Below are 16,190 nucleotides of genomic sequence, written 5' to 3' on the forward strand. Positions count from 1 at the left end.
CCCCCTCCCTTCTTCTCTGTGTCTCCCTCTCCCTCCCTCCCTCTCCTTCCCTCCTCCCCTCTCTCTCTTCCTCTCCCTCCCTCTCTCTCTCTCTCTCTCCCTCTCCCTCCCTCTCTCTCTCTTTCAGACACAGTATTGACCTTGAGGGTTCCAGAGGATGCTTGCTATTGCCTAAACACAAATGACAGTCTCTCTCCTGAGATGCCTCAGATGGTCTGTGATGCTCTTTCTTTTGTGTTGGTTCACTTTAAAGCTGTCAGTTGCTTGTTTTTTTATTTAGCACCAGCTGGCCCTGGCATAGCTCCGAGAGGTAATTCTTCAGAGATGTTTGGAGGCATTGTGAAGACTCTCTTACGCTCACTCTTCACTCTGAATATGAACACTGGTGTTCTTTACTTACGAGCCCACCATGATGACTGCAAGGTTTTCAGTTGGTGCCGCATGGATCACAATAAAGTAGCATCACTGAACTTGGCTCCTCCCTGCTGCAGTCCTTGCCACTCTCCTCTTGTCATTCTAGGGTGGCCAGACATGTTTCCAGCCTAGAAATAGTGAGCTGCCCTAAGTTGCCCTCATTGAACTTTACACAGGTGCCATTATGTTAATATTTAAGCCCAAATTTTCCCTTTAGCAAACAAACTTCCTTCTATCTGCCAGTCTGCTTATGGGGCCCTTAGAATATAGGGTCAATAATGCCAGCACCCCACTGCCAGAGGGAGGGCCGAAGCCTAGGCAGCAGTAAGGAGAGGGTCTTGGTCTCCAGAGAGACCCAAAGTGGAGAGATACCCACACATGGCCCCAGAGAAGACCCATGTGTCTGTTCCATTCTGGGGTATAGCTGACATTGGCTCACCAGATTCAACCAGACCTAGCCAGCAAGCCCCTCCCCCCAGCTTCCTGTCTCCTCCTCCTCAGCACTGAAAGTATAGACACGTGCTACAACACCCTACTTTTTTTTGTGGGTGCTGGGAATCAAGCTCAGGTTTTTATCCTTTTTATGACAAGCACTTCAGCAACTGTTGTTTCTTTGCCTCCCTGACTCCCAACCCCCATTGTGAACTAAGGTCTTATGTAGCCCAGACTGACCTGAAATTCTCCATATATCCAAGGCTGGTCTTGAATTCCTTGACTTTCTATTTCCCAAGTGCTGGAGTTGAAAGCATGTTCCATTCTGGTCCAGCTGCAAGTACCATTTTAAAAAAATGTTTGCTTGTTTTTGTTTTGGTTATTTTGAGACAGGGTTTCTCCTTGTATCCCTGGCTGTCCTGAAATTCTCTGTATAAACCTGGCTGGCGTGGAACTCAGAAACCTACCTGCCTCTGCCTCCCTAGTGCTGGGGTTAAAGGAATGTGCCACCATTGCCCAGCTAAGACTTAAAATTTGTTATTATGTATCTAGTTATGTGTTTGTGAGTACATGTGCTTGTGTGTATATGCACACTTGTGGAAGTCAAAGGACACTTTTTGTATGCTCTGTTCTCTCCACCTTCCCATGGGTTCCAGGGATGAACTTCGGTTGCTTGGTTGGCACAGCTAGTGTTTCCTCAACCGAGCCATCACACCAGCTGCATGAGCACCGTTTTTGTGTTAGAGCACCCCAAGTCACAGATGAGCAGTGCCCCACCCCCATCTGCCCTGAGGTTTCAGACCGAGGGAGCCACCATCGTCCTAACTTCATTTCGCTTTCTCCAGGGCGCACTGCTGGGTTCGGGGGCGAGTCCAGCCTGCTTAGTATGCTCAGCGAATCTTAGCCTAACTGCACAGTAATCCTCCGTGAGGATTATTTTTCAATATCCTCTTTGCAGTTTCATTTTCTTCTTGTTTATTGAGCACCTGCTGTTTGTCAGGCGCTGTGTGGGATCCTGACATTGTTTGAGGACAAGGAACTGCCATTTTTGTCACTCTGACTTCTAATTCACCTAATCTCCCACTTTAGGGAAGTTACACACACACACACACACAGAGAGAGAGAGAGAGAGAGAGAGAGAGAGAGAGAGAGAGACAGAGACAGAGACAGAGACAGAGACAGGCAGAGAGACAGAGACAGAGAGAGACAGAGACAGAGAGAGAAAGAGACAGAGAGACAGAGACAGAGAGAGAAAGAGACAGAGAGACAGAGACAGAGAGACAGAGACAGAGAGACAGAGACAGAGACAGAGACAGAGAGAGAGAGACAGAGACAGAGACAGAGAGAGAGAGAGAGAGAGAATGAGTATCAGTATCTGACCTTAGAGTAACCCCTGGATCCGGTGATGATGGCCAGGCAGGCAGCTGTCCATCCACTCAGAGCCTGCCTTCCTGCACAGGCAGCCTCCCCAACCAGCAGGGTGGACAAAGTCTTAGAGCATCCCTAGGGACGCTGCCAGTTAAGAAACAAAGGACAACTTTGCGGCTTTGCGTGCAATAACTTCGCTGTGGACCTGCCCACTGTCTGTGCTGAAATAAACAGACCTTGGAGTGTGTAACCAGAAGGGCTCTGCTAGAAAAGGAGGAAGCAGACGGATGCAGGGGTCCTGGGAGGGCAGGGTTCTCAGAGGCAGTGTGTGAGGTTTCGAAAAGGCTGAGGCTTTCTGGGACGAGTGTGTGTGGCTTCCCCCACCTCTCCCCCCCTAACCCCCTTTCACTCTGGACAGAATGAGTCTGCCAGTAGGAAATGGTGAGCAGTAAGTGACCTAGGCTGGGCATGGCCCTAGGCCTGGGAGACCAATCCCCCCACACACACCCGTCCGGTTCTCATATGAGGGCCTGGAACTCATGATAAATCCACAAATATTTGTATTTGGGGAACTGATTTCCTTTCCCTGGAATTTTTGAAAGGCACATAACAGTGACTTCAAGATGTCCCATGAGTAGCACTGACCACTTCTACTTCCTCAGTTCCTATGCATTTTCTGTCCAGGTCTGGCACCTCCTTCCTAACAAACATTGAGGTCTGACGGGATGCTCAGAATGCCCAGCCAGGGAGCTACGTGGACTCGAATGGGGAAAGCTTGGCTCTGGCATATGACATATATTCTCTGTTATAGCCTCACTCCGGACTGTGTGACCCAGGACAAATGCTGTCTGCCTCTTTAAGCATCGTGTTCCTTCCCTACCTAGGGAGCTAACACTATCAACCTCACAGGGTTGTCATGCACACTGAATGCTAGGAACATAAAGAACACTGCAGTTGCCTGGGGCAAAGCCAGTCCTGTAGAGAATGCTGGTTACTAGTTTGAGTCTGCAACTTTCTACCTGCCTTCACAGCCTGTGATCTTTGTGTCCCAAATACCTGGCACAATACATGACACACAACAGATGCTCTTTAAAAAAAAAAAATCCCTATGTTAACCTCATTAAGAATTCATGAAGAAACAATAAGCCGTATCCATTTTAAGTGTGTAGTTCAGTGGGTTGGGATAGCCATCACTGCTCCCACATTTTTTTGTGTCCTCTACAGCCTGTGTTTCTGCTCCCCACAGCCCCAGGAACCACCTGAGTCACTTTCTGTCAACTTGTATGAAATAGAATCAGATGGAATGCCTGGCTCAGCATCTGCCTGGTTTGACTCCATGCCATCAGTTTGAGACCCATCTGCATTGGCGGCATCTACGATGTGTAGCTCCTTTCTCTTTCCCACCGAAAAGTACTCCGTCACATGGCATATCATAGTTTGTTTATCCACTCATCAGTTGCTAAACATTAGCATTTCCAGTTTGGGGTAGTTATAGGTAAAGCTTCTGTGACTGTTCATGTAGAAATCTTTGTGGGGACTTGTTTTCCTGTCTCATAAATGCCTAGGAGTGAAATGAAGTGTATGAGGTGGGGAAGGGAGGGAGAGTGCACCAGAGAACAACCTCAAGTGTTTCTGAGGCATTTACTACCTTGTTTTTTAAAGACAGGGTCTCTCACTAGCCCTGAAACTCACCTAGAAGACTGTGCTGGCTAACCAGCGAGTGCCAGGCATCCACCTGTCTCTGCCTCCCCAGCTTGCGCCGTGCCACCACACCTGGCCCTCTGTGGGTTTTGATAACGCTGATGGTCATTCTTGCTCAGCAAGCTTTTTTTTTTTTTTTTAACCAACCGAGCTCCCAGCCCCCAGGGTTACTCAAGAGTGGTTGTGCCATCTCCCACTCTGTCAGAGCCTTTGCTGACATGTCCTGTTATTCTGTCAGATTTAGGGCAGATTTATGGGGGTGTAGAGGAGTCTTGGTTGATGATTGATGTTGAGAATCTTCCTATGTGCATATTGACTGTTTGAGTATATTCTTTAACGACATGGCCAACTCTTTAGAGTCTACTTTTAGATGTCCTTATACAAGAGGGTGGATAAAAGCATATTGTAAGCCAGGCAGTAGTGGCGCACACCTTTTATTCCCAGCACTGAGGAGGCCAAGGTAGGTGGATCTCTGAATTTGAGGCCAGACTGGACTACAGAGGGAGTTCCAGGACAGCCAGCGCTACACAGAGAGAAACAGAACAAAACACAAAGTATATTTAAAATACTTGAATGTAGTCTCACTTTAGATTTCAGTGCAGGTGGGTTTTGTGTTTTATACTGCACATGGGTCCTTCAAGAAGAAAGGCTGCTTCTGACCTCTGTCTGTAAACGGCAGCAGTACTGCCGATCAGCTTTTAAGTGCAGGCTAAAATGCCCTCACGCAGAATCCCTGGCACCACAGCCCTTTTCCATTTCCCATATATTTGGATCTGGGATGCCTCCGTAGCCCACTGCTAGAACACCCCTGCTCTGAGACTCAGACATCCTGCCAGTGCCCCAAAATGTTAGGTTCTGGAGCATTTGAGATCTCATACTTGGGGATTAGGGATGCTCGGTCTGCATACAGCCAATGTTACTATGAATAGGCAGGAAATTGTAACAGAATAATTATGGTAACTTAGAAAAACTACCAAATCCACCTTTTCAGTGCCAGGAGAAGGTGTTAGGTTCGGGAGCTAGGTTTTCTTTTCTAGCCTGACAGTCATGGACTGCCCTTTTATTTCTGTGGAGGATACTATAATTATGTAGATAATCTCTCCTTATGTTGTGGGTCCTCTTACAGGAGATCAAAGGTTCTGCTCTTAAGTTTTAAAGAATAAAATATGTGTAGAGACTGTTTCTATCTCCTTTAAAGCCAACAAGGAACCATTTGCCTGTTTTCAAAATCTTGCCTAGAGAACTGAACAGTGGCTGTCTGTGGCGGACACCTACCCCTTACCCCATCTGATTTGAGGGATTGCTTGCTTGTTTTGTACTGTTAGGGCTTGAGCTTTTTCCGTGCATGTTTACAATCTGCTTGAACACATCCCCTCCATATCTGCTGCCCTTCCCTTATCCCATCTCACCTGGTAGTCTCCCTTTACTGCTAGACCAGCGGTTCTCTTCTTTTTCTCGAGACAGGGTTTCTCTGTGTAGCCCTGGCTGTCCTGGAACTCACTCTGTAGACCAGGCTGGCCTTGAACTCAGAAATCCGCCTGCCTCTGCCTCCCAAATGCTGGGATTAAAGGCATGCGCCACCACTGCCCGGCCCAGCGGTTCTCAACCTGTGGGTCATAACCCTTCTGCAAACCTCTGTCTCCAAAAGTATTTACATTAAAATTCATAACAGTAGCAAAATTACAGTTATGAAGTAGCAACAAAAATAATTTTATGGTTGGGCTGTCTTAAGGGTCACAGCGTTAGGAAGCCACTGAGCTAGACAGTTGACTTGCATTTTCCTGTCCTCTGGACACATTTGGGTTTTTGTCTGACTGACTTAATTCACTTACAATGGTTATCTCTAGTTATATCCATTTTCTTTCAAATGATGAAAACTCTTTATGGCTGAAGATAATTCTGTTGTGTTTACAGTTTCTTTATCCAGTTTTTTTTTTGTTGTTGTTGTTGGTGGTGGTGGTGGTGGTGGTGAGGGACATCTAGATCGTCTAGGTGGTTTCCTTCACTTAACGTTGTGAATCCTGCGGCCGCGCACACTGATAAACAGATGTCCCTGTGGTGTGTTAGACTTAGAGTCTTCAGGGTAAAACACTCAGGCCTGATATTTTTAGCTTTTGAGACAGGAGCTCAGTAAGTTGCCCAGCCTGGCCTTAAACTTGGGATTCTACTGCATCGAGCTCTTGAATAGCTGGGAACTGCTGGCCTGTGCCACTAGGTCTGTCTTAATTTGGAAGCTTTGCTGTCACCTCTTTGCCTCTCAACTTAGTTCCAGGCCTCTAGGGGGAAGCTACCTCTAGTTGATGCTGGAGGCTAAGCAGTGAGAGACAGCCTGTGGGTGCTTCCTGGAGAGGGTGCGAAAGGTTCCTGTCAGAGTCTGTTCACACCCAGATACATACGGGTCCACATCTGCCTCAAAGTCCAGTGAGACTTCAGCATAGAAGTTCACCCAGTGTGACTTCACAAATGCCCTAGGCTGACTAAGGAGATGGTTTGATGATAACTTATTTCCTTAGTGAAGTATCCTTTTACTGCCAGACCTTTAAGGCCCTACATCGGCGGCGGCCTTCCCTGAGGAGAGTGGTCTCTTTGTTCCAGTTGGGACTGAGCCGGCCTCGGCCAGTAAACAACGAGTGCAGAGTGAAGACATCCTTTTGCTGTAATTGGGTCTGTTCTATGAGAGGAAGCCCGGGTGCTATCAGACAGGACATCCTGTGATCCTCAGTTTGCTGTAGTGCGGACAGGCTCTTTATGTAAACACTAGCTAGCACGGTCTCCTGTTTCCTTTCCTGCTAGGTAGGGAACCCACTGTGACGACTCCTTTCACTTTGAATCTCCAACAAACAACACACTCCCAGAAAATCAGGACTCATTTTCTCCTCCTTCTTCATCTGTGTGTTTTCTTGGGCCATCGTTGAAAACATTTCATGCTTTTTTTTTTTTTTATGTGAACAGTCATGATTTAACCTACTGCCATTTTCGTTGCCTTGAAATAATTAACTAAACAACATGAGCAATGAACAGACATTTTTGTTGTTGTTTTTAAGATGGATTTATTGTTATTTTTTATGTGCATTGGTGTTTTTCCTGCATGTGTGTCTGTGTGAGGATGCTAGATTTCCTTATAACTGGGGTTATAGACAGTTGCAAGCTGCCTTGTGGGTGCTGGGAATTGAACTTGGGTCCTCTGAAAGAACAGGTAAGTGCTCTTAACCACTGAGTCATCTCTCCAACCCCCAGACATGTTCTTTAAACATTGATATATGGTTCTGGAATTGGGTCTATTGTGATATACCTGCATACTTAAATATAAACACTATCTGTGAAGCTATGAAACGTGTTCACAGGTGTGAACAGGAACAGGCTGTCTGTTACCAAAGCTGCTGTCATGAAGGCTCCCACACAGACTGCTTCACACTGGTTGCTTTAACCATTGTCCTCTCCTCCTGGTGTGGCTAGATCTGCACTGTGCCTTGCCACTGCCACGCTCCCTTCACAGGCTCTAGGAGAGGATCACTTCTGTCCCTTCCCATCCTGGTGGCCCCATATGTCCTATGGTCTATAGTTTCAACACTCAGTCCCTGCCTCTGATTATCCTGCCTCCTCCTTCATCTGTGTATTTTTCTTGGACCATCATTTAAAAGCCATTAGGTCCACCCTGATCTGGTATCTTCCTCTCAACTAATTCATCTATAAAGCCCCTATTTGCATATAAGGTCACATTCTGAGGTTGCCAATACATGGGACTTTAGGAGAAGGGACAGTCTTCAGCTCTATGTGAGGAGATTATATGTATTCATTGTCTATGCAGTTATGTGTAGAAGACTGTATGCATGCATTGCTTACGAAGTTATGTGTAGAGCAGTATATGTGTGATTGTATAGGTATGTGTAAAAGACTGTGTATGCATTGATTATGTATGAGAACCCATTTTAAAGTGTGTGTTTGTGAAAATGCATAAAATGTTCTATTATACATACATTTTTTTTGTGTGTGTTTTGAGATGAGGTCTCCTGTTGCACAGGTCCATTGTGAACTAACAGTGTAGCCAGAGATGGCTTTGAACTCCTAGTCATACTGACTCTGCTTCCCACCATGCCTGGCTACTTAAACTTAAAAAGATAAGGGTTGTAACGGAGTAAGAAAATAATGGCTGTATATATCCATGTTGGAAATTAAATTTTCAGCCTTGTGGGTGGTAGGCACTGAGCTAATCCCCATCCTGAATTATGGATATGTAAAGTGTTTAAATCTAATTTTTTCTGTATTTTCTGTTTCTTCTTTTTTCTTTTTTCCATGTTGTCCTTGTGTAGGGGCCATGCTAATCTCTGTATCGTTCCAATTTTAGTATATATGCTGCTGAAGCATACACATTTTTCTGCTTTTTGTTTTGTTTTGGTTTGGTTTTTTTGTTTTGTTTTGTTTTTTTTTTCAAGACAGGGTTTCTCTGTATAGCTCTGGCTGTCCTGGAACTCACTCTGTAGACCAGGCTGGCCTTGAACTCAGAAATCTGCCTGCCTCTGCCTCCCAAGTGCTGGGATTAAAGACGTGCGCCACCACCGCCTGGCCTTTTTCTGCTTTTTTATAGTGCAAAAATGTGCAAAAATTTTTAACACAACCTTTTTTAAAAGAAAAAGCACTTTAACATTTTAAAAAGTCATTTCCTTGCACTATCAAATTATTATAAACTATTTGAACTTACCTAGTAATTTAATCTTTTTATCATTTATGTACACACACAAACATGTGAATGAATCTATTGGTGTTTTAATGAACTAGGTATTATTGTGCTTAATATGATATTGACTATAACAGCAACTAATGCAGAGATAATGAAAAGTAATGTCACATTGTTTCAATATGACCTCCATGTGGCCTCTGTGGCATCAGATCTTTGGCTCAAATTTGACAGTCAAAATGAAGTTAGATTTATTAGTTAATGGTTGAATTCAAGACTAATTTTCAAAACATGTTTTAAAGTTTATATGTCAAATGAATCCTGGGATTCACTAGAAAGTAGGCATGGGGACAGGACGTGACCACTTCTAGAGTGACACTTTTCATCAGTTCATATTGGCTCCAAAGTTTAGCAACAGTAATCACACAATGGCCTCTAGATCCGATTTCTTTCTCACGATGCCATTCTCCAGACAGGCAGTAGCTAACCAGCTCTTATTCTGTCTTTTAAGAGTCCCACATCTTGGGGCTATTGGAGATGGTATGATGGGTAAGAACCCTTGTTAGAATCCCCGGTATCCTTCTGAAAACACTGGTGTAGCTCCGCATGTGTGTAGTAAGTAAAACACTCTTACATTCAGTAGAGACCACGAATCCTCCACATTAAACTAGTACCACTGTAAGATTTCTTTGTTCAAGCCATGCCCCTTCCTCCCTTCCTCAAGCCAAGGGTCTTACCGCGTGTCTGTTATTTTTGTACCTGATCCAGTTTGTATGTGGCATAGCTCCTACCCACTCAAGTGCTCAGTGTTTGCTCTTCCCTCTGAAAATTTCAGTGCTAAACACCCTTGCTGGGTATGGTGCAGTTCACACCTGTAATTAAAACAAGAGAAGGAGAGCAATGAAATACTGCAACATTGTGTGTGTACATGCGTGCGTGTGTACATGAGTGTATCTATGTGTGTGTACTCATACAAGTTGTACTCATACAACTTTTGACCTGTGAGAAGACTGAAGAGAGTAAGGCAAAGAAATACTGCCTATCTCTTCCTCCCTCCCTCCCTTCCTTCCTTCCTTCCTTCCTTCCTCCCTCCCTCCCTCCCTCTCTCCCTCCCTCCATCCCTCCCTCCCTCCTTCCCTCCCACTCTCCACCTCTGGTATGGGTGAATTGGTGTTTCTCTAGATAAGTTGATATAAAAAGACTGTTAGCGTCTTCGTTCTGGTAATGGTAAATGAGTTTATTGATTTAAAACCAAAAACAGTTTTCAAATATACAAGACAGTAGTTGGTGCTGTACACAAGAATACGAAGGGGCTGGCTGAGATGTGGCTTAGTGTTTAGACACTTGTCTGTGTGTTTGAGGCCTTTGGTTTGATTCCCAGAACTGCAAAACAAATTGGAAAATATTCTTAGTTTACTCTCTATTGTCAACCTGACTATGAGAAGAATTACCAATGAACCTGTGTGTATATCAGTGGGGATGTTTCCAGAATGGTTTATCTGAAGAGGCAAGACCCACCCTGAATGTGTATAGAACCATCCCATGGGCTGGAGTCCCAGACTGAATTCAAAGGGAAGAAACACGTTGCGTTCCTGCATCTCTGCTGAGGGGACAGTTAGTTTGGGGGAAGCTGCTGTGTGAACTGACAGGAAGAGGGCTCCTGGCTTCAGTACTGTTGCCTACAGAGACAGCCCTGTGCTCAAACCACTTACCTTATCTCAGCCACCATGGTCACCAGCATGCCTGTCTGTTGCCATGTTCAGGAAAGATGTCTTTTTTTTTTTCATATATGTAGTATGGACTGTGGTCTCTGGGGTTGTGGCATGAATTTGATACAGATTATCATGCAAGCATGTTCAACCTGCTGCCTGCTGGTGACAGGTGGCCCAGAATAGCTAGAAGGTGGCCTAATGCAAAATCACAATCTTACTTAGAACATCGTGGGATATTTTTATTTTACTTACTCATTTATTTGGTAACTTGATTGGGTATTGTTGACCCCAAACTTTGTAGAAGACAGGGTGACTGAGACACCAAAGGGAAGCCATTTCGCTCCAGCTTCGGAGTATTCTGTTCCCGGGGTTGAAGTTTTCCCTTTTGACCCAGCCTACTTTGGAAAGAATTTCAAGAGGAAGGGTAGAAAAAGGACTCAAAGGATGAGAGTCTGTTACTCAATTTGGACTTGAGTTTACTAGCGTCTCTTTAAATGTTAGCCTGCATTTTACCGTCTCATTAATAGTCTGTTTTGTGGCATTTCCTTTTCATTTCAAGATGTTCTCACGTGTTTAAAAATCATTTTTACCATAATGAAGGTGCAGGCATTTGGATCAGCACCAGCCTTTGAGAGTGAGATACCAAGATTATATTTTTACGGATATGTTATTCTAAACACATTGTCAAGATACCAATCTAAAGTCTTTTATTAGCTTTGAAAAAAAAAAAACTATAAGTAGTAATGTCCATTTTTGCTAATCTGCCACAAAAAGTAAATTGAGAGCCTTGGCTCCAAAATATATAGTAACTAGAAATGGGAAACGTGGCAGATCCTAAAATACCAGCGTGGCTTATGCGTTCCAGCTGCCAGGTGCTCTTGCCAGGAAGCGTTACTTCCCATCAATAAACTGGGGAAATCTCACACAAATCTCTACTGTGCAGGCCTTTCTTCATGGACACACACATTTAAAAATCATTGGGGTTTAAGTCCCAGGGTGAGGAACTGGGTTTAGTGCCTACCTGGGCTATAAGAGTTCAAGGCTGTCTTGGAGAATTTAGCTGAGCCCCGGTCCCAGAATCAGATTAGAAGGCTGGGAATATAGCTCAGAGATATAGAAGGTCAGAGGTCACTTGCCTAGCATACCCCAGGCCCTGGGTTTGGTCCCCTGCACCAAATAAGGACTTGATACAATCGCAGAACTCCAGCTGGGTCTTCAGGGCAGCTCTTTCTCTTGCCCCTCTTCACGCCTTTCCAGAGGGGAGGGGGCTCACACTGAGAACAGCCATCCCAGAATCAGCCCAGCTCTGTGATGTGATAATTGTGACCTCACAGAACCTGTAACTTTTCCTGCATCTGGGCATAAAAGCAGCTATAAGACATTGCTGGGAGGACGCAACCTGTACTGATGGTTTTCTCTCACAATAGAAATGGGTAATCTCTAAATTCTGTCTTATATCACGCCTCATCCGGCCCCCATGCCTCACCGTCGAAGGAGGGCTCCTGTGGGGCCACACAGATGACCAAGTTTGCCCAACCAATTGAGTGTTTGGGTCTAGCTCTGGGTCTCGAAGCTGCTGCCCTTGACTCCTGCCTTGGTCAGAGCCCTGTTGAGTCTGCCGATCAGCAAGGAAGCATTCATGGCTGCCACGAGGAATGCACATTACTTACTTCCAAACCCCGCTTCTTCTTCTTCTTGTTTTTAATTCAAAAGACAAAGTCCTTTATTCCACTCATCCCTGATTTGTTCCCTGCAAGCTACCTCATAGCACATGGGTATATCAGAAGAGTATGGTATGATTTTGAGTGTCCTGGAGCTTTTTCTCCTCCCTCAAAGCTCTCCCAACCACTTGCTCATTCAACATGGACTTATAGTTTTGTGCATGCCCTGGAGATACGGCAGTAAACAAGACATACGCTGCTATACAGTTGCTGCCAGCACAGACCTTGCATGGGGGTGGGGGCGGGGAGGCAGGAGGGCTTGCTGAAGAGTTGACATTGAAGCTAATCCCAGATTGTGTAATATCCAGGAGTCGGGAACAGGATGATGTCAGAATAACTGGAGAGGCCACTTCAGGGTGGGCAGGGAGGGTGTGCTGAGGAGCTGACATGGAATCTGGACCTGAAGCATGAAGTGCAGGTGATAGTGCCAAGTTCTGGAAAGAGCTTCAGTTTCTTTGCCTAAGCCTGTGGCCCTGTCATCCCTTCATGATTAGCTGGGAGCTGCTATCCATCCCTTGTTCCTCATTACCTAGAAGGCTTAGAGAAGGCAAACTGAAGATGCTGACAGAGGAGAAACAGCAGCACCTGAGCCCCATTCGATTGCCACATGCTCTCCTGCTTTGTCTTCTGCCCTGGATCTTCCACGGTGCGAGTGAACAGCTGAGCATGACCACTCAGTGGTACCCAGTGTGCCCACTTCCGGAAAGGTTAACCAGGGGCCATGCTGGGTGGGGTGACTTGGGCCCTGACTTAAAATTACTTAGGATCCTGGGAGAGAGGGAAGGTCAGAGTGACAGGGAACAAGGCCAAGCAAGGCTGGGAAAGTAAACAGAAGGCATATGGAGAAGAGGAGGGTAGAGAGGGAGCCAAGAGAGGTGGGCGGGGCTTCTGGGCAAAAGTTGGTGCCCCGAGGAGCCCAGCCAAGTCTTGTGGCATGGGAACAAGCCCTGGGTTATTGGGATTATTTTCAGAACATGGACAAAGCCACCCACTTGCTTGGAACAGATGGGTATTTAGGCAAATACAATCAGCTGCATTTCTGACCATATGAAGAGACATGCGTCCACTGTGCCTGCATGAATGTGTGCACAGAGAATGTGTCTGAGGGCTACTTTCTCACTATGAAGTTAGCTTCCATTCATATCCCTGGATAAAAAGCCTGTTAGAATTCTAAAATTTTCTTGTTTCTTGGATAAAAGTCAAGCTTCTGATTCATTTCAGGGTCATAGATATCAACTTAATTCTCAGTTAAAAATCAAAATAACAGGGCAGTGGTGGCGCACGCCTTTAATCCCAGCACTTGGGAGTCAGAGGCAGGCGGATTTCTGAGTTTGAAGCCAACCTGGTCTACAGAGTGAGTTCCAGGACAGCCAGGGCTACACAGAGAAACACTGTCTCGAAAAACCAAAAACCAAACCAAATCAAAACAAACAAACAAAACAAAATCAAAATAACAAAAATGTCTACCTGTATTTGACATCTAAAGGTTTCTTTCCTCTTGGTCAATAATGAGACAGAAGGCATGCTCAGGAGGCTCTGGATGAAAACACCCAATGAAGCTGCAGGCAGCAGCTACCTACTAAAGGTGGAGGGTTTGTGGCCAAGGCAAGTTACACTGGCCTCATTTTGCAGATAGCTGCAGAGATCTGTGCATTTTCATCATAGTCTTAAAGTGCACTTTAAAGGAGGCAGAGCTGGAGAGATGCTTCAGAGGGTAAAAGTGCTTACTGCACAAGCACGAAGACCTAAGTTCAAATCTCAAGCACCTTTGTAAAATGTCAGACCTTGTAAGGAATGGAGACAGGAGGATCATTGGGGCCCCGCTGGCTGCCGGATGATCCATGCTCAATGGGAGACCATGTCTCAAGGGCATGAAGAGGAGAACAGGATGTCTGATGACCTCCTCTGGCTTTCACGTATTGTAGGCACATCCACAGGTACATACAGTGTAAACACACGCACACAAATAGAATAAAAAGTTAAAAGTAATGATTAATTATTGGAGGGGCTGGCACCCTTACGTTATTTTTCTGTTTGCTCTCTCCAGGAAGTGGCGGTTATTAGCAGGACTTACAAGTGTAGATAACCAAACTGATCAGACCCCTGTGTTCACATTGATAGCATCAAGCAGTAGATGATGACACAACAGCCTGGAGTACAGCCAGCGGCCCCGCCCTCATCCGAATCGCAGTTTCCTCTAACCCTTTGTCCTCGAAGCACCTCCCCGTTGAAGGCCTTTTCACTGGTTGCCTTTGCTAGTTTTGAACCACCGATGCCTAATTTGAGGGGGAAATGGTGTACTTCAATGTCTGTGGTCTAGTAACATGCTTGGTGCCCAACATTTCCGTTCCATCTGGGTGTGAACTCAGCTCTGGGCTCAGACCTCTGCCACCTCAGAACCCCCACCCCAACCCCCCATCCCCACTTCTTCCCAAGGAGTTTGGCTTTCCTAGCTCATCTTTCTCATCCCATCACAGGAGATAAAACACGAGTAAAGTACATGAGTCTGCCCACAGCTGTATAGTTACTACATGGAGACCATGTGAGGCCTTAAATTTCTTTCCTCATCCTACATCAGAAGATATACAGAGACCTAAGGACACCATCTTCACTGAAGTGTCTTGGGGATGATTGGGTCTTGTCAATGTTTTTCTTTTGATGACATCATCTGGATCCCTCTGCTTAGATTTGATCTCTGTGTTGGACAGATCTTTTCTCCACTGCCCCCCACTTCTGGGTCATGAATGAATGAAGAGAAAGGAATGAATGAATGAATGAATGAATGGATGGATGGATGGATGGATGAATAGACAGTGATGAGTGATGAATGGGCATGGTTAGAGATATTCTTTCCTTGGTGCAGCGGCGCCTCAGGCCTGCCCCTCACAGCTCTTTGTTTGGGGAATGAACTATACACAGAAGAAAAATAGAACTTTCTGGCCTAAGGCACACATTTATACCCTGGCTCTCCCATGGAAACCCCCAGTTCATCATGAGGGCTTTCATTTTGGAGGAGCTGGGCCCTCGTGTGTGTTGTCACAAGCTTCCCACCCACCTTCAGAGAAGCAGACTAGACCGCAGGGGAGCAGCGTGAGGCTTCCTGGCCTTGGCTCCTCCTCTTATGTTGTTGTTTGAGGATTTTTTGGTTTTTGTTTTTGAGACAGCATCTTCATTGTGTAACCCTGTGTGGCCCAAAACATACTATGTAGACCAGGCTTTCCTAGAAACTCACAGATCCACATACTCTTCAGTCCAAGTGCTTAACTTAAAGCCATATGCCAGCACGCCCACTGACTAAGTATCTTAATTTGTGGTCATAGATGTACTTTAAAAAAAAAAAAGTATAATTGAAGCTATTCTAGAAACTGTAACTGGTAAGCTTAAGGTCATTATTATATCATCAATTTGATAAATCTCTTTTATTTTAAACATATTCGTACATACTAAGACCATTGATAAAAGGTCTACTTTTATTAGAACAAACCTAAAAAGATCTGAGTAAAGAGCCCTGTTCAAGTTTGGAACATAGCCCCTATGCTTACCTTGTCTGTGGAGTGCTCTAACTTTGACAATCCTAAAACACTCTGACCAGAGAACAGTCTGTTTTGGAGTCTGAGTGAGCCAGGTATGAGTCCCGTAGCTGACAGAGAAAAGGTGGCTTAGGGCCCGCAGGTGCTTCTCTCCCTCAAAGCTGTAGCCGGGCCATCCTGGTTATAGACCTTTATAAGGCCTTTACACATCATTGTATACATAAACTCAAATATATAAGTTTCTCACATGAAAGAAAAATATCATTCATTCCCTTATTTATCTTTTCCAGTCTGCTCTTTGTTTCCTTTATGTGAAATGGAGTGAAACTGTATTTTTCTTAGACTCTTGGTGGATTACTTCTCCCAGTGATGAGAGGGTTGCTGAAAATAGAGATTGTTTTGAGAGAAGAAAGACAGTCATAGGTGCTGATACCGTCAGCACAAACTCTGTGGATGGAATGTACTGGCGTGGCTGGTCAAACTCTCTGAACATTTTATAGCAAAACAAGATTCCAGTTGAGTATAGGCTCCTTAAGGGAGTGACCCAAAAGGGTAACCGAAGTTCTTCTTGCCTTTAAGAAAGACTTGTCAATTTCTACGTGTGTGTGTGTGTGTGTGTGTGTGTGTGTGTGTGTGT

General features: G+C 45.1%; 1 protein-coding gene, 1 long non-coding RNA gene and 1 pseudogene across 11 annotated transcripts in view; 1 reads left to right on the plus strand and 2 right to left on the minus strand.

The window, feature by feature from the left end:
- Window positions 1–11,618, minus strand: part of LOC116086913 — a 21,074-nt gene extending 9,456 nt beyond the window's left edge. For 2 of the 9 annotated variants that reach the window (XR_004117197.1, XR_004117191.1), the window contains exons 1-5: window positions 11,324–11,618; window positions 10,555–10,697; window positions 9,350–9,462; window positions 1,087–1,180; window positions 141–542 (exon numbers count right to left, since the gene is read on the minus strand). This is a non-coding gene — a long non-coding RNA (uncharacterized LOC116086913). Of the gene's footprint in view, window positions 1–140; window positions 543–1,086; window positions 1,181–9,327; window positions 9,463–9,806; window positions 9,974–10,554; window positions 10,701–11,323 lie in introns of those variants that run through there. The other 7 variants (XR_004117195.1, XR_004117193.1, XR_004117192.1 and 4 more) reach the window with 6 other exon arrangements.
- The window catches only part of Mapre2 (microtubule associated protein RP/EB family member 2), a 94,071-nt gene that overhangs the window by 6,706 nt on the left and 71,175 nt on the right, over window positions 1–16,190 (plus strand). The window lies entirely within an intron of this gene.
- LOC116087848 lies at window positions 8,181–8,280 on the minus strand (annotated as a pseudogene).

This window comes from Mastomys coucha, unplaced genomic scaffold (genome assembly GCF_008632895.1).
Source record: "Mastomys coucha isolate ucsf_1 unplaced genomic scaffold, UCSF_Mcou_1 pScaffold13, whole genome shotgun sequence".
Taxonomy (NCBI): domain Eukaryota; kingdom Metazoa; phylum Chordata; class Mammalia; order Rodentia; family Muridae; genus Mastomys; species Mastomys coucha.